Source organism: Scardinius erythrophthalmus (genome assembly GCF_964197995.2).
Source record: "Scardinius erythrophthalmus genome assembly, chromosome: 10".
Lineage (NCBI taxonomy): Eukaryota > Metazoa > Chordata > Actinopteri > Cypriniformes > Leuciscidae > Scardinius > Scardinius erythrophthalmus.
In genome coordinates this window covers 36796318-36822924 of record NC_138230.1, presented here as the reverse complement: position 1 = coordinate 36822924, position 26607 = coordinate 36796318, and the positions used below count along the sequence as shown (strand labels likewise).

Sequence of the window (26607 nt, the reverse complement as noted above, 5' to 3'; positions counted from 1 at the left end):
TCCAAAGAATGTCACAGCGCTCAGAGAAGAGCTGTTGCAGAGACTGAACCATGATGTGTATTTGCATAATGGTTTTTATAGAGAGAAAAACTAAAGGTAACATCACCTCTGCTGTCATGGACTGAAGCACAGAGGTATTGCATGTAGACTGGATTTTGGTTTACATAATCTTTTACATCATGTGCGTTTCTTAACAGAATTCTAGACATTCTTTTAAAGGCTTTTAAAGAATTACATCCTCTCTCTAATCACCAAAATGGAGTAGGCAAATGATGTCAGCATGGGACGGTTAATACATCACTTTGTGAGGGACAGATAATCAATCGCCTGTGTGTGTGGACATTGTGAGGACAGACATCTGATGGACAGATATTTACAAAATGCCAACTATGTCCTGAAGACAAATGGCCAGGCAATGAGGTTCTGTTTTAATCATATTTTCTTATATAGACTTGCTGGCATTAATTCAAGCTTTTAAAATAAGATAATTTGTAGCTTTTTATGGAAGTATCTATGTCTCTAACTATACTATGCACTTAAATCATGCCGAAAACTATTTTATATAAAGAAGCAAAAGCAGACATCACAATCAATAGCCAATATCCACTAGACTAGATTGAAAAAGTACACTGATGCGCTCTTATAGGTCTTACTCTGCTGTTATTGGTGGATGACTGAAACAGCAGAGCCAATCAGCAGCCGGGGGGAGGAGGGAAGAGGAAGTGAAAACAACATCAGCACTATCATTCTAGTGCGCTAGAGAAAGGGAGGGAGCGCTCGCATGCAACAAACTCCCAAACATCAATCCCTGGAAGGAGGAAAAGTCGCCTCACCGCTTCAGGTTTGTACGTTTTTTTACGCATTGCCCATTCCTCTGTTATCGGTGTGACCACAGGCCACTTCGTGCTGTTTCATTCTTGCTGGTTGAAGTTTAAGCGCTGTAGTGTGCAGTTGTGAGACATTCGTGATTCGAGAATAGCCCCTCTATTGAGCGCGAACAGACAGATCACAGCGGGTGGAGAGTTTGACAGAGCTTAGTGCATGACTGACTGTGCTTTACTTCATGCGTACTTTATTCCACACACGCATTTAAACATGAACATGGGGTCAAAAGTGTGTTTCACACATCAGTGGTTGTATTTTACGATTGATACAGTTTATATGGACAAGGTGCATTAGAGAGTTCTGCACAATGACAACGACTTCTCTATTGTCTCTTTAGGGAAGACCAGCAATACAGATAAGCAAAAGCTTTAATGTTATTTGAAACTTATTTTATTTATTTAATGGAAGCCCCTCATGGACTTTGGAATGATACTTTGCTTGGCTTTGTATTGCACGCGACTGTGAGTGAAATAAATGTCCAGTTAAAGGGACAGATCACCCAATTCTGTCATCTTGTACTCTATGGCTTTATTATAATGCATATTACTCGCCCTCATGTCGTTACAAACCCATACGACATTCTTTCTTCAGTTGAACACAAAAAGAGATGTGAGACAGAGGGACAGTCTCAGTCACCGTTTACTTACATTGTAGGCAAAAAATATGCAATGCAAGTGAATGGTGACTGAAGCTTGACAGTTTGTCTTTTGCCTAACATCTCCTTTTGTGTTCCGCTAACGTGAATAAACCATGACAGATTTTACATTTTTGAACGAACGGTCCCTTTAAAATGAAAATGTATGAAAGGAAGTTGTGTGGCCTTTGTATTACTAAGATGACTCATACAAAAATGCACAAAAAACATATCAAACAAAAACACTAGCCGACAGCAATACACAAACATAAAAAAACAGAGATTCAAATATGAAGCATTTTATATAGCTTATTTCGTATTTGTTTTTATGCATTTTTGATACTTTGTGCTTTAGTCAGCATTACCGAGGTAAAATCATGCGGTAACTTCAAAATGTAGTTATGCCCACATTTCCTTATTTTAAACATTCATATAATATTCCCATATTTATCTTCTTCAAATTCAAGTAGTACACATAATCTTAATTATGTTCTAATGATTTCAGGATGGTGCTTATCCATAGAGATTCACTTCTGTAGGTTTTTTTTAATCATTGTTGTTGCAGTCCCAAATGAGACTTTAAATCTACCAACAACTCTTTACACACTGATATATTGTATTCATATATTGTGGTTTTTATTCTGAAGAGCTTCTGAAGCGTGTCAAAATTGAGGAAGAAATGAGATCTGTAAGAAGTAGAGACTTCCATGCCCTCTGGGAAGTAAATAGTTCCTTGCTTTTCATTTGAAAAACTATCAGAAGCTCAAAGTCTTCATCCTTTTCATGCATATATTTCCTTGACTTTGTAGTTGAGGGTATTTCTGATGCGGTCTTGTGGAGTCCAGATGAGAATGTGTTTTGTTGCAGTGACAGTCTTTATCCTCATGTCGTTGAGTCACTTTTGTGTCTTGAGGGAAGTGTGAGCTCAGCGTCTTGCCCCATTGGTCCTTTAGATCACATGCATGCGCTCTTGGTCAAACGTAAGCATGTTCAAGTGTACGTTGTGTGGCATGTAGCGTGTTTTCTGGGTCACAAATCATTGAGTCACATCACAACATTAATGTCAAATGCATCTTTTTGGTTGTAGACATGATTCTGTCTGTTGGGTGCCACTGTGTAGATATTATTACACTCTTTAAATAACCTCCATGGAACGTTTCCATTGCACAAAATGTTCTTTACAGTGGAAAAATGTCCTTTAGATAATTAGATTATTAAAATGTTCTTTGTTCGATGATATAATTTTTTTGGGAACCTCTTCAATGCCATTGAACCATTGTTTTTAAGTGAGAAATAGGACAGCATTTCCAGTGAGTAGAGCGTGAAATGAGAAGTGTTGTGAGCCGGACTCGAACCCGAACCCACAGAGCCCAAATGACCATGGTGCAATGTGTCAGAGCTTGTACTGCTAAGCCTCAGCAGTTTGATGGATGTGTGCAATGCGTTCAAGTACTTATCCTATTTAAAATGTCTGCGTCATAAACTCATGAGAGAAAGCATCTTAAGTCACATAAGAAATGCTTTTAGGCTTTTCATTGTTCTCAGTTCTGGGTTGGAGTCAGGTGGGGTTTATCATTGTCTCTGTGTGCGGTAGAGGCAGTAACTAAGATCAGATGAGTTTTCTAAGAGAGTCAGAAGTTTACGGAGTCACTGTGTGAGCAGATTATTGAAATTCTGCACATGTGCGGCATGCATATATAAATTACTTTCTTCAGTTTCTCGGTCTCCCACCTATGAGTGCTACCTTGCCAATTTATGATGAGATCTTGACTGCAAGTGATTCTCTCTTTCACACTGTGAGGGGGAGGAGGAGGAGGAGGAGGAGGAGGAGGGGGGGGTGTACATTCTTAACTGTTCCTTGTCTAACGTTCTCATCTCTGTCTTCTCTTATCTTCCTTACCACCAAAATAAGCGAGAAGTTTGGGCTTTGTCTTATTTTGGTGCCAAACATCTCTTCTTCCAGCCGAGTGCATCTCCAGTGTGGTAATATAGAGAAACTATTGTACGTACCCATGCAAATTTCATCAGAGGTTGTTCTGTGAAAATTGTGTCATTTTTACAGAAAAAAATACAAATTTATAAAATGCACGTATGGTTGGATTTTATCCTACATCAAAAGTAAGGAATAAAATTGTGGTTTATAAAGGCAGACACTGACATGAAAATATGCAGACTAAAGAGCATGCAGGTAATTTTTAAAAAAGTTTAGTTATTCAATTTATTCCAGTGCCTGAAAATAATAATCTATATGTCTTTACTGAGAGATTGCGCTTAGATTTCCTTGTCCGTTGATGACGAGTGCGGTACTTCTTTATCATAAAGTGCCTTTACACATTGCCCTTGACTTTAAGATGAACTGATATTTAAAAGAGAGATGAATTAGCAATATGTTTTGTGCATACGGACAGTAAAAACTGTAATGTTGTAAAATATTATTACAACTTAAAGTAACGGTTTTCTACTTTAATATATTTTTAAATGTAGTTTACTTTTTCAGTATTCTTGCTTGTACCATTATAAATATCTTTACTGTCACTTTTAATGTCAGTTTAATGCGTGCGTCCCTGTTGAATAAACGTATTCGGCTAATTTCTTTCTTTCAAATAAAACTAGATGTACCGCATCGCGGTACAAAATATGACCGCCGCTCAGGCCTGTACTGGCTTTCCACAAAAATAAATGACGTGGAGTAATTTGGCTGTATTGCGTGTTTATGTATATACCTAAAAAAAGTAATAGTATGTGCATGTCTGTCTGTGTGTGTGTGTGTGTGTGTATGTGTGTGTGTTTGTGTATGTGTGTGTCTGTGTGTGTGTGTGTGTGTGTGTCTGTGCGTGTATGTATGTGTGCATACATGTGTGCGCGTGTGTGTTTGTGTGTGTGTGTCTGTGCATGTGGATTTGTATGTGTGTGTATGGGTGTGTGTCTGTGCGTGTGGATGTCAGTGTGTGTGCATGCTTGCGTTTGTTTGTATTCCTGCATGTGTGTGTGTGACAGTATCATCCTAAACCAGCAACCCTTCGCTCAACAGCACCATCTACAGGCCGATGAGTGTACAGTCACTAAATGTGCACATAAATTAATTTATTTTATACCCCCCCATGGATGAAATTCTACAAAACTTAGCAGAGGATACCCCCAGAGGATGTCAAGTTAATCATACACATGAAATATGGTGCAGTTCTGAACATCTCCACTGAAGATAGGGACGATTAAAGCAGAATAATATTGCATTTTCATTTTTTATGGGAGGGGCGCAAATCACAAATGAGTGATTATGGGCTAGGTTGATGTGGGCCCTTAAGAGCAACATACCATAAAAATTTCTTCATCCTCGGTGCCACGGTTCAGGTAGTTATTTAGGAAAAACTGCATTTTTTGGGGGTTTGGGGGGGCCCAGCGCGGGGGGGGGGGGAGTGGCCCCCGGGGACCAAACGAAATTTTTCCGTAGAAGTCTAGTGGGGCTACATGCCCACCAAATTTCATGTTCCCCGGTGCTTCGGTGTCCCTGGTATCGCTGACGAAAAATTCAGTAAGGTGACGGGAAAAAAAAAAAAAAAAAAACTTTGACAATCCCTATATGACCGCTTTCGCTAGCTACGCTAGCGGCGGTCATAATAAATTAGTCAATTTATGGACTCTAAGGTCTGGTTTCACAGACAGGGCTTAGATTAAGCCAGGGTTATGCCTTGTTGGAATTAGGATATTTAAGTATCTTTAAAATTGCCTTAGAAAAAAGCATTACTGGTGAGACAAAACAGCTCAAACATGCATTTTAGTCTGGGAGGCTTGGTCAGTGAACCCGGGGGAATACTTTTGAACAGTAGTATATTTAAAATTCTCTTATTGAGAATTTTTCCAGAGAGAGAAATATTGCTCTTGCACTTACTTACAGTATAGAAATTTTTGTCTAATAAAATCCTTTCTGGAATGAGTCCTCCTGCTAACACCAGATGCCTGTTACTATTGTTCCTTATGGCAGCAGATACCATCTGAACACCCCGTTTGCCCCCAGCATTGCCTGCCTAGATCAATTTCCTGCTTTAGTAGATAATGTAGCAAGCAGTGCATTTAATTATTGCTTCTGGCATTACATTAATTAAAGAAGCTGACAGGTTTAAATGAAGGTGTTAAAGTCGCATAATACGTGTCGGTGGGAGTGTAAAGAGAACCTGTGATGCTGTCATAGCTTTTTGGGTTGAAGCTGTTCTGCTTACTTCCTTGCTTTGGATAAAACCAGTGGATGTGAGAGTAAAACCAGGTCATTAGAAAGCTTTGTTTTGACCATGTTCTGTAAAAATGGATCTAGTCCAGTCCCTTGTCTGGACATCCTCTGTGACTGGGTTGGGCCGGCGTCATCTCTAGACTGTGCCAGCAACACATTTTGAAGCTTTTCCTCCTCGCACCTGTGCTCTTGAGAAGCCAGTGATCCTGTGGCGCCGCTTGTATGTACTAACATTTGGTTGAACTGGCCCGGCTGGTACTGATTTGGCACAGTCCGTTGTCTCTGAGCGGGCACAGATCGTCTTTGTGAGCCTCAGGTCATCGCAGCTGCACGCTCGTGATCGGTCCAGCTGTGTGCTCCAGCTGTGCACTTGCCGTAAAAACTTTCTCTCTTGGAAAGCCGTGTGGCGGCTCTCTCTCTATCCCTCTGGCGAGCATTTCAAACTGCATCATGGTGTTATCGTCACTTTGCCAAGACTTACTCCATTAAAAGAGCAAGAGGTTGGGATGACAATATTAACAGTATATGATGTATAGGGATCAACACAAATCCAGCTTTGATCCTCTCCACGGGGATCATGCGGCTTTAAAGTTGAGCACTAATGGCCCACATCTTGATCTACTTTGCCAGGCATTCATCTTGGGTTTAGATTTATCTTTGTTGCTGTTGATGATAACTTTTTTTTTGTCTGATCTATTAGTTTATTCAAAAATACATTAAAAGTACCATTCATACATTCCATACAATGACTTGAATTCATTTCTTCTATGATCAACATGTTTTTAATGTCTGAATTAAAAATCATTTAGATATTTTTGGGTGGCATAAAAAATAATAATAGGGAAACAGCTGTAGGCACTGCCTTTAAACTTTTTTTTCTTCATTATGTGACAATTTTATGTAAAAATGTGGTGTAACTCCCTAAAGACTTGATATTTACAGTATAAATTAACTCTTTCCCTGCCAGTGATTTAAAAAAAGACGAAAAAAATGCAGCGTTTTTGATAATTTCCACCAAATTTTATGGCCCCCAGAATATTTTGTTGTATGAACAGGGAATATATCAAAAGAATGAACAGACCTTCTGCTTTTAAACAGAAAAATTATATTCTAGCTTCATGCATTCTTTTTTTTATCAACACTTGAATGCGGTAAGTTTAATAAAAAAGCATTTTGAGCAAAAAGCTGAGAATCACATTTTTGTAAAAAAACTACATCCAGATCGGATTCAGAATGATGATCAAAACATAAATGTAGTAGATCAAGTTTATCAACACCCCTAAAAGCTGCACAGTCCTATAGCTCGTCCTGGGTCGACTCAATATTTCATTCGGTAACATTAGGCATTTTGATTTACATGCAGTTCAGTGTTGATGTTTGCGTTATTTTACATAATGCATAGCCTATTAATACACATAAGACCGCTTGTTCCTGCATTTTTTCCATATGTTTTAATCAGGTGATTAAGTATTCCTTCAGAAGATGTGTCATAGCGCCTCCTACTGTATCTGTATAATAGAGACAATGTGGAAAACTGGAAATTTCCTTCAATAGCGGGAAAGTGCTTTCTCACAAACGACGAAATTTCCGTCAATGGCAGGGAAAGAGTTAATAGTTGATTAATAGAATGGGTTAAAAATAACTTGTACCTTGAAGAATATATTTAAACTTTTAAAGATAACTAAGATTTGAACACTCATATATTCAAGTTGTAAAGACAAGGTTCTTGCTTTTTACTTGGTTATACACCACATACAAAAATTTAAATCACGATTTTTTTGTTTCAAACATGATTCACCCACGATTCTGAAGACAACTAAACAAAATAACATGTCATTTACTAGAGGTGGTATAATATAAAAAAAATATCATGAAAATATATTAAAAGTTTTTATGAAACCAACATAAAAAAAAAAAGATTGACATTGACCCTCAAGGGAACGCATGCATTAATATGCTTCCCTTCTATGCAGTATAAATCAATTTGGATAAATCTGTCTGTCAGATATGTAAATGTTGGGCATCTGGATAAGTGAAAGTCTGGACGGGATGCTAAAGCATTATATTGTCATGAAAGCTCAGTTTCTTTTTCTTTCTGTCTATCTCTTGTTCTCTTGTTCTCTCAGGTTTAGTGAGGTCTAACAGCAGCACATGCCTTTCCCAGAATGTTTGTTTGCATAAAGAGGAAAACACTGCACCCCCATTTTGCCTTTCTTCCAGTTGATGAGTGTCATTACGACTAATTACATCAAGCCCCAGTAGAGATGTTTGTGTTGGGTGTGTCAGACATGCGCTATATGAGTCTAGTGGAGAGACTGTACGTTACTCTTTTATCCTTCACAAGGTTTCATTTAAAGACGGCTGATTCATCATAAAGATTTGCGTTTCGCCAAGACAGTCAGTGTCTTTTGTGACAGTATCGGGCTGCATTTGGTTGCAATATGAGTAGGGTGGACATACACTGAATTTGTCATGGCTGTCTGGCTTTGACTTTAAGCTTTGTGGATAAAGATCTAGGATGCTGTAATGTGTTAGCAAGGATTTTTATTCTCTGTAGAAGTGCTTCTCTGAGATGATGAGACCCTTTTACTGTGTGATTGTGAATGTGCAGCAGTAAACAGCGGGTGTCTCTGTGTACACAAATGAAGCTGCTCTTTAGAGTTTGAGCATGCACTGCAGAAATTGAATTGAAGAGTGTACACTACAGTTTAAATACAGTCAAATTTACATACCTAGTGTGTTTTTACAGATATACAAGAAACTTTGTTGGTGCATTTTCTGGATATTCAATTGCTTTGGGGATGATTTCTGTGGTGATACTTTAAGTCACTCTTAAATTTATTCCAGGGTGGACTGTAATTCAATGAAACAAAAGGCATAACAAACTTTGTTCTGCTATTTATTTAAATAATTACACACTTAGTTTCATTCATCTGTTGAATGCCAGGTAATAATCACAGCATCAATTGTCATCACCCATTGCCCAGCAAACTTAATTTAATTGCCAAACCATTTTATTTATTTATTTTGTTTAATTTTAAATTATTATTATCAATCAGCATTGCTTATTTTATTTAAAATTTTATTTTAAATAAATTTTCCAATTGTAATTTCAAATTTCATTTATAATATTGTTGTCGTTGTCTTGTCAGTTAATTGCGGATCAAAAATTTTCAAAATATGAAACTAATACTACTACTATTATTTGTATTATTATACTAATAGTATAAAACTGAATGCTTACGCCTCATTGGTTGACAGAAGTTGACCTTGTCAGGAGTGCTTTTTTTCTTGGACCATCATTTAATTCAATGGACCATCAATAACTGCATCTTGTACGTCAAGAATGATAACAAAAACAAATGAACTTTTACTTGAAATCATCTAAATTTTGATTCATCATAGTCAAACTGACCCTCCTCAGTGTGAAAGGCTCCAGCATTTTGTTGGTTAACCTGCATGCATCTGTGAACCTGATGGTGGGTGTCTTATCTAGTGCTACCCATATGTGAGGATAAAGCGGGCAGCAGTGCTACACCACTCCCTTTAAAGGGATAGTTCACCTAAAAATGAAAAATTATCATTTACTCACCCTAAAGTTGTTCAAGACCTGTATGAATTGATTTCTCTTGCTGAACACAAAAGAAGATATTTTGATGAATGTCGGTAACCAAGCAGGTTGATGGACTCCATTGACTTCCATAGTATGAAAGTCAATGGTGTCCATTAACTGTTTGGTAACCCATACTCTTCAATATATCTTCTTTGGTATTGAGCAGAAGAAAGAAATTCATACAGGTTTAGAACAACTTGAGGATGAGTAAATGATAGAATTTAAATTTTTGGGTGAATATCCCATTAGTGCGCATAGAATAGTTATTTAGATTGTGGATGTCTAGAATTTCAGCCTATGCTTAACATACTTTAATTGTTGTCTAAATGCACTGGAGCTTGAAGTTTAGTGGTTTGAGCCTCTGAATTTACAGCATACTGATCAAAATCTGAGGCTCGGGAAGAAGATATGCATGCACATTTGCTGAATTTGGCCATACGCTCCCCTCTGCAAGGCCTTAATCTGGAGAGACAAATGGCTGCTCTTTTTTTCCGAGGTGCTGGAATGTCTCCTCTGAAAACATAGTTGACCTGTGCTACTGTTCTGCTTGGAATGTTCTGCAGGTGGTTTTCTTCACTACTGTTCCGCTGTTTCTTTCTTTTTTCTCTCTCTCTCTCACTCTTCTCTGTATATCAATTAGTTTTACTCTCTGTCAGGCTGCTATGAACTCTGGCAGCCGGTGCATCTGTCTACTGACCACCTGCTGTAGACATTATCACAGAGTCTGACCCCTGACAGGCCTGTTTCTGTGAGGCATGTGTGAGAGAAATCTACCTCTGTCCAGTGTCATAATATAATATAATAAATTAGATATTTAATAATTATTGAATCTACTGACAGGCTTAGTTTTATTTCAACAGTCGCCTGAGGCTTTTTATTGTTGCATTTTTTCTGTGTTTGAATGACTGAAGTTGAGTCATGTTAGTGAAAAGAAAAAAAAAACACTACTGCACATCCGTCTTCAGCGGAGAGGAAGTCTGAGCTAAAGTCAGGTGAGCTGCTTCCTGTGTCGCCTACAGTGCACTCTCATCTATTTCCTGTGCTAACGGACGTGTACAATGTTTTTCCAGAGATGAGTGTTATGTTCTTTCCTGTTTGATGTTTGATCGCATCATAATGAAATTCAAGAGGGTTATTACTCTCTCCATGGCCAGAACAGAACCCTGAGAATAACTTTTATCGCTGATGTAATGGATTTAATATGAACAATTGTGTAATAGAATCTTCAGGCATTTGAGTGGCAGACAGAGAGGAAGGTCATTTTCTGATGCATATTGAAGTTTTTCTGGTTCATCTTAGACAGATAAGTGTCAATAACATGATGCTCTCTTTTTTTTGTCTGGATGTGGGTACATTTAAAATTAATAAATTAATGTAATTCATACATACAATGTCATGAATACACTTTTTCTATAATAAGCATGTTTGTAGTTTCTACATTTAAAATTATTTTTTTTTTTTTCATTTTTTTTTTTTTCAGTGGGTAATAAGTAAAAAGATCAGGATGATACAACCACTCTTTTACAACCACTGTTTTTGTTTTAGATCAGGAGTGTCCAAACTCAGTCCTGGGGTGGCACTGTCCTGCTGAGTTTAGCTCCAACTTGCCTCAACACACCTGCCAGGAAGTTTATAGTAAGCCTAGTAAGACCTTGATTAGCTGGTTCAGGTGTGTTTAACTGACTACGTTTACATGCAGCCAAAACCGGTCAAAACCGGAATATTAGCAATAACCCGGTCGCGCACGGCCATATAAACACAGGCAAAAACCCGAATATGCTCATATCCAGGTTTTTAAAAACCCGAATATGATCCCTGGGGTACCCCTTTTCTAACCCGAATATTTGGTCATGTAAATGCGTATCGGCATATCCCCTTCAAAAGGAACATTGATTTGTGTTCTGTGCATGTTCTATTCTCAAGGAATCTTGGTCTTTTGAGTAGAGATGGCGCATACAAAAACCCGCGTGCAGTATACCAGAAGTAAACAAGAAGTAACGTTAGAGGTAAACATGGCGAGACGCAGCACAGCACCACACTTTTGGAGCGAGGAGGAAAGCGCAAACAAAGGCTATCGCTATCTCCCCCGAACTATTTATTATTCGCGTGCTGCTGCTGTTGTTGTTGTCTTTGGATACAGGAAGAAGAATCGGAAATGACGCATATTGTGTCTTAAGGTTGTCCGTATGTCCAGACGCTAACCGTGTGTCGCCGTTTACATCGGGATATTGCCAATTGATTACAAATTCCATACAGGAGTAACTCTCTCTGCTCACGCATGTAAACAGGTTATTCCGAATGTTTCAGAAACCCAAATAGTGACCTTAACCCGAATATTGACAGCTTGTAAACGTGATCATTGAGGTTGAAGCTAAACTTTGCAGGACAGTGACACCCCAGTTTTTGTGTTATTTTAGTATATATACCCCAAATATATATGACCCAAAGTTGAAACTCAAGGAAGGAGGAGGCGGGAACTGGCAACCACACTGCCGTAAATAAACATAACAAAACAACAACTTAAAGTGTCCCAGGCTTAGTCCTGTCCTGACCTCACCTCCTCTCATCCTTCTTGGGTTCCTCTGTGGAACTCATGACCGGTGTGTTCGCTCATTAACATTCGTCCCACCAGCCTCGTTCCACTCCCACGGCTCTTGGCCACACCCTGCTTCTCGCCACATACAAAAAGTGAACAAAGAGCGATCCCTTTATCTTTTTAACATTGGTCCCTTGCCTATTGATTCCTAACCTGCACCTGTACTGCTAATGACAATGTAAATTCCACCCATGTGTTTTAAAATAGATTTTTCCTTTTCTTTATCATGGACATTCTTGTTTGTCATATTCCCAAACTCAAACAAAAAGGAAAAGGAAAAAAAGGTAACCATGCCTATAATAGACATCAATTGAAGAACATCCTGAGTAATGTAACCACCATGAAGAATAACAGCTCAAAGCAACCCCAATGAATGGGTAGAGTAGGGCTAAGGCCCAGAGATGAAAGCGTGTGTGGGCACACACACTCGTACACACACATAATGAAGGCTGGCATTGTGATGGGCGTTCCCAGTGAAGGCGGTTTGACTGAGGAGAAGATCCTGAAAATGGACAGTGGAAAGGACTGTGTTTGGTCTTGGTCTGTGATGATGGGGGGATGGTTGGTGAAAGACCAGATACAGCTGGGCGTTAGTGCGGAGCAAGGGACAGCTGGCTTTGTGTATGTGTCTGTGTGTGTGTGTGTGTGTGTGTGTGTTAAGCACAGTGTCTCTTTGTTCCCCTCCCCATCCGCCTGGCACCGACCGGATCATTTAAGACCACAGCCGTTCATTGGCACCTCAGGTTCAGGAACAGCCTGGCGACTCTACAGAACGGCTGCACGCTACGGGGAAGATGCTTTGAAGGTTAGAAGGCCCAGCAGACAATAATCTATGCCAGCACTCCCACAGCCTGCAGTGTTTCCATAGCACGTTATTACTGCCCAAATTACAGTGTTTGGGATAATTATGTATATGTATATATATATATATATATATTATAATCCTTAGTTTGGAAGCTTAATCTTTACTGCCTCTGAATGATAGTTATTCGGGTTTGAGATCTTTAGAAAATCCAGCCTTTCATGGCTCAGTGCAGGTTAAGACATTGCTTATGACCCTGAAACACTTTGTTTGTGTAACTTGGAGGGTTTATTTTCATTGCTCTCGAGAATATTTCTACCAGTGGTGGGTAATTAGCGGAAAATTTCTGTCAAATTGTCGGGTAAAGCCATGTAGTTTTGTGCTGGGGATTACAGAGCGCGTCTCGTTTCTCGAAAAGACTTTCTGTACTTGTACTTAAATGGACCGTATATTTGAACCAGATCCTTGAAGTGGGGCGCGTAAAAATAGCATCAAATCAATCATGGAATGTTCCAGGTTCTTGCAGGTCTCAATTCAGGATAAATTAACCCATCAGGGATTGTGGTGACATGTTGCTCTATATTTTCAGTGCGTAAGAACTAGAATCGCTGGCCTAAAATGGGTAGACTCGTATCTTACACTGAGTTTAGTATGTAATTTGCTTTGTCATAGTGGCCTTGTTGGGTTTGCAGACTTATCCCTGCTAGATGTGCATGTGTGTTATTAGTGGGGCTTGCTAAGGCAATAATCACTATCCACTTTTCCCCTGTTGGACCAGAGCGTTCCGGGCGGAGCCAGTATCCTCGGACCTCGAGCCACAAAAACCAAAACCAAGCTGCGTTTCCACTGGCGGACCAGTAGCCCCACAGTAAAACACGCCCTTAACACTTAATCACGCCTTCATAGAACAACGTCACACAACCCCACTGTTTCACCAGCTCAAGGAAGCTAGCGGAAAACTAACTAAGTGCACATTAAACATCCTGAATCAAACTGCATAATATTATTTCACATAGAAAGAGAACATGCATACTTATTCAGTCGTGCCTGCTTTCATTGATTTGTGTTCACAGCAATGCACAAAACAACTCCATTAAGTCAAAAGGCTTAAACATATAGAAAAGTACTATTACAATATCATATTTCATGTCACATTTCTTAAGAAAGAATATGCATTTCTATTAATTTTCCAGGAAATTATGCAATCTGAGGATGTTTGAGCGATCTCTCCCGTCTCACTCTACTGTTATCCCTTCAGTCAGAGCAATAGAGTAAGCTCAGGACCGACAACAGGAGTTAATACGAGTTAACCGGAGTATACATATTTTTTTGGGAAAGTAAATGAGTGTTGTCATTCATACTAGATCACAGTATGCTGATGAATCAGACTGCAGATGTCAAGTATGCATACTTGCAGACCCCTGCAGCAGAGAGCCTGGGAACCCCCACATCATTAGCAAACTGACGGATGTCATTAATCTTTACGTCGTGTGATGGTTGTTCATGTTATGAGACTGTGTGAAATGGAGCTAGTCCAGCTGCTGTTTATTTTCCATGTTGTCTGTGACTCCTGCTGTTATCCACGTCCTGAAATCACCGCTCGTCTGGTACATTACGCTGACTGCTCATAGTAGAATTCTCATCATTCTCTGAGCAGAATAATCTAGAGCTGTTAAAGGTGCTCTAAGCGATGTTGGGTGACATCACTTCTTGTTGACGTTCAAAGTATTGTCAAACAAAACGGAGGCTAGCTCGACCCTCCCTCCTCCTCATCCCCCCCACCCCCCCTCCCTTCCGTGCTTCCTGAAACAGTCATGAACCACTTAGAAAAAACAAACTGATTTCCCCACCTGTCCAGCAAAAACAGAGCCACCTGAATGCTGGATTGGAAGCCCTTCTGCCGGCGGACTTCTCGCCACCTTTTGAACGCTTTTCCGATGTAAATTCTGGACTTCCTTCTCCTTTTCCCTATTCTTTGTTATTTGTTCATCGGAACGTTGTCTCTTTGGTCGTGTGTCGGCCATATCAAAATTCTCATGAATATAACATTTTAACGTTAGTCGTTGGCTAGGACATCTCTCCTCTAGCTAACTTCTCTCTTCATGCTTCTCTCTCCTCCACTCCCCACACACCCCCCTTCATGTGCAGGCGCACTAACCCCCCAACCCCCACCCCCAAATCATTGTTGTCGGTTATGTCCAGGCTGGCCAGTTTGTTTTTCTTGCCGTTTGTGGAGCCTGGGGTGTCTACAGAGACCGCACTTTTTTTTTACAGTGTGTTCAGGGGACAGACAGCTAGCAGATAGTGAGGAGATGTTTGCTGGATGTGACAAAAAATTTTTTGGCCTAAAAAACGTGTGACATCGCTTAGAGCACCTTTAAGAGATGCCTCCTTCTCAGGTGTGAATCTCTGAATTCCTGCTCTGATATATGCATTATATATATACTTTTCCGTATCCCAGATTAATGTACATAGATTGTATCCATTGATGAACCAATGATGAACCGATGAACCATTGATAGGTTTAGTTCACTATCAATTTAAATCATTGTTCTGCTTGTTTGACTGAGCTTCCTGATCGGCCCTACAAGGCAACATTGACTCAATCAATGCGGTTAGTTTGGGGGCAGGGCTATATATTTGTCTGTCCTATGGAAGACAAGAAGAATGTTCGGAAATTATTTTTAGGGTTCCCATGTTTATGAAAAACCTGGAAAAATAGTGAATTGTTATTGTAACTGAAATGCAATAAAGTTTTCGTCATGAAACGAAAGTAGCGTTTTTGCCTTTTTTTTTTTTTGCGATAATATAGTATAGAGTAGACTGGAAGCGAAGTGAGAGAAAGAGGAGGGGGACTGGATCGGGAGCTGTCATGCTACAGTTGCCCTATCGGCTTCAACCGTTAGCAAATTTAAAGGTTGGAAACATCATGGAAAATCATAGGAATTCATTGGTGGAAAAAAAGTGGGGGTATCCTAAATTTTTTAACTTTGTTTATTAATGTTAATAGCAGAATACGTTTCTGTTTGTAGAAGACTGGATTAGCCTAGTTTCTGGTGTTGTGATTTTCTTATAATAGTGAGGCAAGGTGTGTGTAGCTCTAGCATTGTATTTGCTCAGTCCTTTTCATCAACATGCTACACAGCACAGTCTTTAAAATCATTTGTACAGAATGTTCAAGTTCATGTTGAAACCTGTCCAAATAATATCATCTTTTCTCCAGATTTTAGACTTGGTTTGTCCTCAACTGTCACTCTCATTGTGCACATACTCAAGATGATCAAAGAATCATGACCAAACTGTTTGTAATGTTTCACTCATTCCAAGAGAGAAGAACGGCTGTGCTTATATACGGCTGGCATGATGCATACATTTCAGGTGTTTTTCTGTCCATTTTTTATTATTTTTTGTTATTTTTTTATGAGTGGGAATTTGGAAAAAGTGATTTATGATCTCAACAGACGAGAATAGAGAGTTTTGACATGACCCACCTCGACAGACACAAATAGAGTCATGATGATGGTGGATCCATCCTCACATTTATTTATGTGCCAGGGGAAACAAGTTCTTCCACTTCCCTTTTCTTTTGACTTGGAAACATGTCTTTTGTTTTACTTCCACAATTGCTTAATCTCAGATATTGTGTTTTGGATGCCTGTTCTGGAAACTGTCCAAATGCATTGCAGATGCTAAGATACTATTACTAATTCTGTTGGGATTCAAACAAACCCTTAACCCTGAGGAATAAACTTTCATGTATAACTTATCCCACTCCGTTTGTGCAATAGACATCAATGATGCCTTAGATTTAGGGGTAAGCTGAATAGTCCCAGTAAAAAATAAAATAAAAAAATTACATTTTCAAGTTGCTATGTGGTTTCTAGGGCGTACTATTTAATTGCTTATAGGTACCATGGCACTTTTGGCAATTGTAATTTTTTATTAATATAAAATAATTATATGTAATGTAATCTAGTATAATACTATTGTTCAAAAGTTTGGGGTCGCTTAAGTCATGCTCACCAAGGCTGCGTTTATTTGACCAAAATACAGTTATAATAGTAATATTGTAAAATATTATTACAATTTAAAATAACTCTTTTGTATTTTAATATATTTTAAAATGTTATGTATTGCTGTGATGACAAAGCCATTATCCAGTCTTCAGTGTCACGTGATCTTTCAGAAATCATTCTAATATGCTGATTTGCTACATAACATAACATAACATAACATAACATAACATAACATAACATAACATAACATAACATAACATAACATAACATAACATAACATAACATAACATAACATAACATAACATAAACTTTATGGTTGCACCATGATACATGTTGGTATTTAGTTTTAAAAGCATTGTTAAACAAGCTCTCCTTTACTCTGATTATCTAATGCTTGTTTTTCATTGAAGAGCATGTTTCATAACCCACGTGTTTGTGTAATTCAGCAGTTTATATATATATTTATAGCGCTCTCACTATTTCTGAAAGAACAGTTTATGAACAATACCGCCCACTCTGTCCCACTCTATGGTAAGTGCTCCTGAGGGCAGCACATTGCCTGCGTTTAACATTCATCAGTGGTTGTAACAGTTAGACTGCTGCTGCTAAATAAAGGTTTTGTGCTTATCCCCGGAGAGTCCCACACCTCTTCCATCCCCTCGGCCTGAGGCCATCTTTATGTGAGAGACTATACAAATGAACACGGTTCCCATGGTTTCCCAAACAGGGTCTATCTATCAGGGCTGGTGTCAAACGGTCAGAGACTGCCATTGTGTGATGCTTACAACAGCCAGGGGTCAGTGGCACATTTTCAGCATGGATTCGCCCATGGGCTGTTCCTCTTTCTGAGAAGAGAACTCATTCATTAGACGTGTTCATTGATTGTATTCCAGTAGCTCTTCCCCATATAAGTATTCATTTGAAACTTTTGTTTAGTTTCTTTTTACTCATGTATTAAAGATTGTAAAAGCTTGCATTGCTTTGATGTGCTTTGTTTACATGTTCATGAATGAGTTTCATGAATAGATTAAGTACAATGTGATATTTGAAGTAATTTGATTATAGTTATTATTTATAAAGATTAATATTGCAAACAATAAGAAATGGACAATGAGTATGTGGCGAGAGGAATTAAAATTTAGTGGTGCTAACTTTTTACAGAATTTTAGGTTTGTTGACATCAAGATAAATATATGATCATATATTTGTGTGTGTGTGTGTAATAAATATTAATATTAATTATTTTATAGATAAATTAATTTGTATAATTAACTCTTTCCCCTCCATCATTAGGGGCTTTCACACCGGAGGAACCTTTTCATAGTTCCTAGAAGTAATGGCGGAAGTAAGCGTAAGGGCTTTTTGGCGTGTTCACAGCGCAGGAACTGAGAACGATTTTAGCTCTAGGAAAGCCTTTTTTGGGGGACTAAATTAGCTTCTAGGGTCTAACCCAGCAGCACAATAGGAACTACCAGATTGGCCGAATGCACGTGAAACACCAGCACCCGCCATTTTTAAAAAGCCATGAACGCACAGTTTATAGCCTATATATTTACTCCATGAACTAACTCTATGAACATGGAAAACAGTGATAAATAGACCTATCAACCTTTACGCTAAGGGAAAAGTCCAACGGAACTTTGAGGGGACCAAGCGGAAAATGATTATGTATTTCTGCTAAGCTAGCGACATTGGACAGACATCAACCACACGGCAAACGCTCATACTTTTTCATATATTAGCGTCTTTCTTTGTATAACAGTTCTATCTAATAACGTAGACAGGACTGTTAAACAGATCGTAAACTAATGAAGATTGAGAACGGGAGCACTGTGTACTCCGGCTCTGCCGTTCTCAGCACCGTCAAAATAAATGTCACAACAACAAACACAGCTTACATGTCACTTCAGAGTTTATACTGGCGGTGTGAATGCAACAAGGAAAATGGCCCTAGGGGAACATTTAGTTCTCGGGGAACCACCCTGGTGTGAAAGACAATGGCGAGGCCATTGACATTTTTTAGGCCAAAGACACTATTTATGACACAATGGTTCCTCGCCATTGACAAGTTTTTCTGGCAATCCGCGTTTTCACTGTTATATGGTAGGAGGCGCTGTTACGGATCTTCTGAAGTAGTAGCATCTCCAGATCCAAAATCAAGCAAAGTAGAAAACCTGTGTAAACCAGGGCTGTGTTCGAAATCTCCCCCTGTTCCCTACATTAGTTCTCTAATATAGTTCACTTGAAGAAGGGAATGAAAACGAATGAGTGAGTCTGCTGGAAGAAGTTTTTGCTTGCTGTTTAAGAACTATTTGAAACTTAGCGAACTGTAGTAAGATGAAAAGAGTTATCTTGAGCTCTATCATGGAAACTATGTATAAACCTTAATTAATCAATTTAATAATCAGTTAAATAGGAATTTATACCTGTATGATATTATGTTGTACCCTGGTCAGACTCTGGGAATTCATCAGCTCGCGACTCTCACAGTGCATTATGGGTATTCTCTAGCCGTTGAGCATTCATGAGTTGTACACTCGTTATTGCGGTGCATTGTGGAATTGATTGAGTGCACTCGATAACCATCCACTATGATTTTGAACCCCACTACAAATGGCTCTCCCCTCAAATAGTGCCCTATTAGGGGGGATTTCAGAAAGAGCGGAAAGAAATTATCGAAGACGACTGTACAGGCTTTGGAGTTGTTGATTGACGATGTATGTTTTGATAATCGTTCTGAATCGGATCCAGAAAAAGTCTTTGACAAAAATGTGATGTTCTCCGCTTTTTGTTTGAAATGTTTTTTTTTTAACTAAACTTACCTACATTCAAGTGTTGATAAAAAAGAATGAATTGAAGCTAGAATCAAATGTTGTTATTGTTTTTTTTTTTGTAAAAGCAGACTGTGTACAAAGTCATACTAAAATATTACGGGAGCCATGACATTTAAAAAAAAAAAAAAAAAGCTAAATAAAAATAAAATAAAACCTTGGCAGGGAAAGAGTGAAGTACAAATATTAAAGTGCACAATAATTATTACAAAAATAGAACATTTTGATATATAGCTAGTACTGTATATATTGCAGGATACTTTTGTCACTCTGCTCCCACTACCCGGGTACATGCCTGTCATTATTTTTGCAATTCCGTTTAGTGACACAAGAGGCACCGAAAACTGGCTGTGGTATTTGTGCACTTTGCTTCACTTGCAGTGGAATTTCCAGCCATCAGTATGAGATCCAAGTAGTGTTGGATGCTGAATTAATAACTGATGTTGCAATCCTGATGCAGAGCTTTTCCTCTAAACTCTCTCTTAATCTCTCTGCTATGTCTGTTAGCCATCGATCAGATCCAAGAGCTGCACTGGCCAGGATCTTGTGGGGATGTTTGGGGAAATTGCTTGAATTTCTCTCATCCCATCCCATCATTACTAATTCATTTTAATTTAGCCAGAGAAACCAGTGTAATGAGGTGAGGGTTGATTTAAGAGTCCTTAAATGTTCCAGTTCACTTTGTGGGATGTGGTGTAGGGGGTGGGAGCTGGTCAACATGGTGATTTTTAGTGTTTGTGTGCATTGGCATGTGTGCGCAAAGTGACTTTCCAGAAGTGGTTCATGTTAGGGCACTAAGGCAATTCTTATGGAAACTATAGTACACAAAATAATCAACTTAGTTTATTTGAATAATATTTATAGTTTGTCTTGCTCATGATGACTTTACTTTTTGCAAAAAGTTTTACATTTTGGTTCAGTGTGAATCCGTTTTTTTTTTAATCTAATTCTAAAGTTTATTTTTAGTACTTTTTTTTTTTACATTGAATGGTAGGCTATAGTTTCTTTCAATATAAACTATGGTTAAAAAGTTTGGGATCAGTATTTTTTTTTTAAATGAATACTTCTATTCAGCAAGGACATTATTTAATTTTATTTTTTACTTTCTGTCCATCAAAGAATCCTGAAAACAAAACACGCGTCATGGTTTCCACAAATATATTAAGCAGCACAATGTTTGTAACGATAATTAGAAGAAATGTTTCTTGACCACATATCAGCATATTAGAATGATTTCTGAAAGATCATGTGACACTGAAGACTGGAGTGATGATGCTGAAAATTCAGCTTTGCCATCACAGAAAAAAAGTAATTTAAAAATATATTAAAATAGAAAACAGTTGTTTAAATTGTAATAATATTTCATATTAATCAAGCTTAGCGTCAGTTCGGCAGGTCACGTTAGTCAACAGTTTTTTTTTTTGTATTTTTTATTATATAAATGCAGCCTCGGTCTGTTTTTTTGTTGTGGTTTCTATAACTTTCTACAAATTCCATTGGTTTGTGGCAGTCGTATTAATAAATGCATATTTTTTTGCAGTGTAATTGGGTTGCGAGAAAGAAGTTTCTATCTGCAGGTAGATTTCTGGGTGTTTTCCTTTCTCTCAGTGTGGGAATGTGGTAACTGTGTCTCATGTATATTGACTGTCATGGGTCTGACCTGTTTAGAGAGTTTCACACTGGGTTGAGAAGTCTTTGAGCAGAAGGTCACACAGCCAGTGTCTCTCCCCACCTCCATCTCTGGGCTTGCGTCCACAAAGCCTTTTGTAGAGGCGACAAGGTTTTTTATTTTAGATGCTCTAGTCTAGTCTTAGACCAGAAACAAGCCACTTCGCTTGACAATAAATGTCACTGTGACCAAACTCTCGGCTTACGCTGCATTATATTTAGACGTTAGTTATTCTCTCAGTGTTAACTCTAATGTTCCAGGAAAGATTACTTGTAACTACAGTTGGGAAATAGCATTATATCCTATTCACAGAATAATTTCTTAGTAAGCTATTGGATTTCACATTGTTATTGGAATGGAAATGCAAAGGAGTAAAGTGAAGCTGCAAATTGATTTTCATGCTTTAAAAAGATGGAAAAAGCATTAATGCATATATCTTTTATAATCTTGCAGCATCTGTTACTGTCCTCTTTTAAAAGCTCTATTTCTCCATGTAGATTAAAGATGATTACAATTACTGTGGTAGTGTTTAGATGGGCGGCTGGGCTCTTTTCCCATCTGCACTGGTGCTTTTTAATTTGAATCTCTGTTGTATATCAAAAGATCTTTGAATGCTTCATTGATTTAAGTGAAAAATACTATGCTATGCAGAATTTAGAAATGCATGCACAACACAACATAAAAAAAAGTGAGTTCAAGTTTGGAAGCAGCAAAATGGGTTAAATTACCAAAGTGAGTTGAGCCTGAATAAATCCAGACCAAGTGTTTCCATGTGCAAAGGTGGTTGACAGCTCTGCTCATGAGTACCACCAGCCTGTGTCTGCTTTTGGCAAACTAACTCCCAAGGCTGGATTGGGTGACTTAATCAGGTTTGTCAGAGGCAGTACAGCGTGTAGGGGGTCTCTTTGCTCCTGGGGAGGGGTTTAGGTACCAAACACAAGGAAGGGCTAATTGGAACACAGCGCATCATGCATGCATCTCCAAGGAGACAGCTGGCTCCTCGACCACCAAGACGGGAACATCGCTTCTAGGTCAATTGTGTTTGTTTCTCTAATCAGGAGACTTTTGATTTAAGGTGAGATGGGAAGTTTGTGTGCTTATTTTTCACGGGCAAATATATATATGGACTTGTGGACTATTTTTATGGTGCTTTTATTCATGACATTTTTGGAGCTTGACAGTATTGGTTGTAATTTGCTTTTGTTGTGAAAGAGCAGCATGAACATTCCTGCAAAACCTTCTTTTATGCTCCACAGAAGTCAGTCATACAGGTTTAAACCAATATGAGGGTGTGGAAATGATGCCTGAAGTTTCATATTGTTGTTTTAATTAGTGATGCACCAAACATTTTTGATTAATCCGTTTTGGAGAGCCGAAGTCATTGACAGAAATGGTGACGTTTAATTGGCTCGTCCCCGATGGCACATTTTAACCCTGTCAGTGTCTACTTTGTGCAAGCATCTTGGATAAGCTAGAAGAGGTAAACATGTCGAATGTGTGGACTCTAGGGCTGTATCTGAAATCACATACTTCCCTGCTATATAGTAAGCGAAAAGCAGTAGGCTATGTGACAAAAGAAGTATGTCCAAATTAGGTCCAAAGTACCCAGATGACGTACTACTTCCGGGGAGATTCTGAAGTGTGCATACGAAGGACACTTACTATCCCATAAGGCCACTGGAAAGGGTTTGTGAATGGCAGTGATGCGACGTAATTGGCGCTGGTAGGTCACATGAAAATGACAACATGGCGAATTCATACTATATAGAACATACTTTTTAGGGGTAGTGAAGTAATTAATTATAAAAAATAAGTACCTACTAAAGAAAGTATGCGGTTTTTGGACGCAGCCTAGGGCTGGGTTGACAATATCATTTCTTGTATTGGTATTCATTTTGATGAACCAAGATCTTTTAGTCGAATTTGTTTTCGGTTGATGCGTGAACAACTTCTCTAAACATTACTTGTAGCATGCCTGCCACTCAATAATCACATTAAGCTTCAGGGAACTACACTGCGACCAAAATGGTCGCATATGCGACCTTTTGAAATGCCATTGCGACCAAAATTTTTAATGGGTCGCAAATGTATCACTGATTATTTTTGTACCTATGTTTTAGGCAATATGCTATGATTTACTGTGAGCATTTATTAAAACAGAAATGTGTATTTTAAGAATACGTTTTATAACGTGCTCTGAGCATTCAACACATAAGTTGGCTTCAGCCCCGCGACCGTTACTTAGATTAAAACGTACCATTGTATCTGCGCGACTCGCTCTCTCTCTCTCTCACAAATACGGACGCGCGCGCACACAGAGAGAGAAAATAATTGTAAAATGAAAATTGACGGGCTATAGTTGAAATTTTGTTCTTGCTTGTTTTTTTTCTGTCAAAATGTCGGAAAGCATATTGTATTATCCAGCCGTGTTTTTAAAATTCGTTCAATGACGGACGTTTTGCAACACAGCCCTCGTTATATGTCGGATTCGTCAAACTTAGCCTACTTGATATTATTTTTAGAATACGTGATTCGTTATGCTATTATTGGACTCCTGTCTATTCATTGTCGACTGTTTTCTATATGTTTGTATTGGCTAACATTTATGCAGCTAATGCCTGTCTTGTTTAAAATGTGCAATGTTCAAATGCAAAGACAGCACGTCACAAATAGAAGCCCTTTTCCCTGTGCTATTTAGTATCATATTTGGTTATTGGAATAATAAATTAAGTAGCCTATCTTTATTGTACACCTGTTTTTTTTTCCTGGTTTTTTATGTTTTCTAGGGGTTTCTTAATTTTAGACAAGTTGACCAGCACACATTATATGCAATGCAATATAATGCATGTGTGTCCTATGTGTGACATATTTTGCACACAGGTAAAGGTGCCCAACATAAGTCATTTCTAAAGTAAAAAAAAAAATAAAAAAATTGGAAAATATCTCTTTATTTGATTATCAGTAAATTTGTTTTCTATACAGAGATATCGATATCGGCCATAACAGCAATATTAATATCGGTTATTATCGATATCGGCCACAATTTTCACATCGGTGCATCACTACTTAAGAGTTCAGGAGTCTGCCCATCTGTGCCAACCATAGCATGTTGAAATCCATTTTGCACTTTATTGTGTATTGTATTTTCTATTGCAGTAAATCTATCCCAACCAATGTTAAAGAAAACAAAAACAAGAAGGCATGTGGTTTAAAAGATGGCAAGTAAAATAAAAAACACATCTGTATGCAATACAGTTTCATTATTGTTCATTATTATCCAGAGCGGCTTACTATAAACAATTTGTGCGACCAAATCATGTTTTGCGCCAGTAACTGAAAAAGTTAGTAGCGCAAGTGCCACCAGTGGAAAAGGTTAGTGTAGTTCCCTGAGCTTTGTATTTTGTTCATTTTGATATGAAACAAAGTCTGAGCTTTCAAATTCTGTAAACTGTTCGATTTTGTCGCTCTTTAATGTGGTGTGAAAGATCGATGTAGCGCCTCCGTTCAAGCAGCATAAACTACTACATCTCTTCAGCTTTACTACTAGTTAAAGCATGAAATAAACATGAATGAACATCAGAAGGTATTTTGAATGATATCGTACATCTTACTGAAATGTATCATGTCTCATGTAATAGCTCAGTCAGTGTTTCGACAATGAAAAGTGCAACCGCTTGTAAACAAATGTCACATAACATTTACCTTAGGAAAGCCAGTCACTAGCTGCATTTCCATTACCCTTCAAATTGCGCAAATTGAAATTGCAAACTTAAAATATGCCCAATGGAAACATAAATTTCGCAAAAACTCCCATTTGTCGCAAAAAAGTTTTTACGCTCGCATGAGGTGGTTTTTCAGGCAATTCGAAAAAAGGAATATTTCCCAAAACTGCAATGGAAACCGCTTTTGCGCATTTACAGTCACCTGACTTAAAAGGTGTTTGGACAGAATACGAGACATAGGTCTTTATTAAATTCATAAAAGACAAAAGAATGAAACAAATACTGGATTCTAAACCTCAAAGAAATGCCACAATCAAGAGCTCGGAGCAGAAATGAGTGAGAAAAACCCAGAAACACCTCATTTGTGCCGCTCACTTTATAAGGGTCTTTCCTTTCCATCAATGCTTGGATAACACGCCTACGTTTCCTTCCATTAATAATAATAATGTCTAGTGCGGTGGCTGTGATATATATAAACCTACCAACGTCCGTTGCCATGATTTTTGGAATGACTTATCGCGAGAGGAAAAAATTACGTTTTAGTCGCATAACATCGGTTAATGGAAACGCCATCATTTCACAATAGTTTTTTATCGATATTTAGAAAAAAATCACAAAAGTTTTGCGCAAATCTGTAATCTGTGGAAACGCGCCTAATGTCCATAACTTGTTAGTTGGCTAGAAACAATGTGTCTAGAAAAAAGCATTTTCCTAAATATACCAGTATACAATATATTACATTTTCATTATTTAATTGGAGTAGGAACATAATTCTATGATTAAAAAGTTGATATAAAAACATATGTGCAAATTTAAATGCTTATATAGAACTCGTTTTTGGCTGAATGAAACTTTAATTTCAGTTTTGTTGCATCATTACACTTTTAATAGGGAACATCTGAACACTTTAAACATTGTATTGAAAGTGGAGCTGCCATTCATTTATCACAGTAAAGGCCCCAAGAGGACACTGTTTAATTTTAGATGTGCTCATTTTCTGGAAAAATGTGTGTCTCTCTTTCTTCCTCCTCATTTGTCTCTCTTTCTCTCTAGCTGGTCTCAAAGACCCTGACCAATTTTACCAGTCAGTCTAAACAGCGATGGTTTGATGAACCCGACCACGCATGAATCTAGGCCAGACCCAGCATTTTTCATTGACCAGCTCTCCACTGATCTCTATTCATAGCTTGAGGGAACCCAGTGCCACTTCAACAGCTGTGAGAGCGGGGCCGGTCGGCCCTTAGGAGCCCACAATGGGTGGAACCGACATATGCTCCTTCTCGTTCACTAACATTAGCCAATTTAGCCATCCTGAAGCTTTAATGGGAAACGAGATGTTAAGCAGTTCTTGAGTTTGCCACCCAGCTGCTGCTATTGCATCAGAAACAACAGAGCATGCTCCTTGAAATATGGTGAGAGGATGAGCAGATACAGGAAATGAGAGTAGCCGGCTCATGCTGTAATCAGCAGCCTTAGTGCTCGTTTCCTTTTTTAATCCCTTAAAATGCGCCATTGTAATAATTAGCACACTGATCATTAGAGCTATTTGTGAGTTGCACCAGGCATCAATTTCCGGGAATGTCATTCTGCCCATGCAGCCAGTCATAATCTGAG

General features: G+C 38.4%; 1 protein-coding gene across 2 annotated transcripts in view; it reads left to right on the top strand.

The window, feature by feature from the left end:
- The first annotated feature begins 750 nt into the window (after positions 1 to 750).
- Positions 751 to 26607, top strand: part of elmo1 (engulfment and cell motility 1 (ced-12 homolog, C. elegans)) — an 87196-nt gene continuing 61339 nt past the window's right edge. For both annotated transcript variants that reach the window (XM_081376964.1, XM_081376962.1), the window contains exon 1: positions 751 to 841. The gene's annotated coding sequence lies outside the window, so the exon portion shown is untranslated. The remainder of the gene's footprint in view (positions 842 to 26607) is intronic.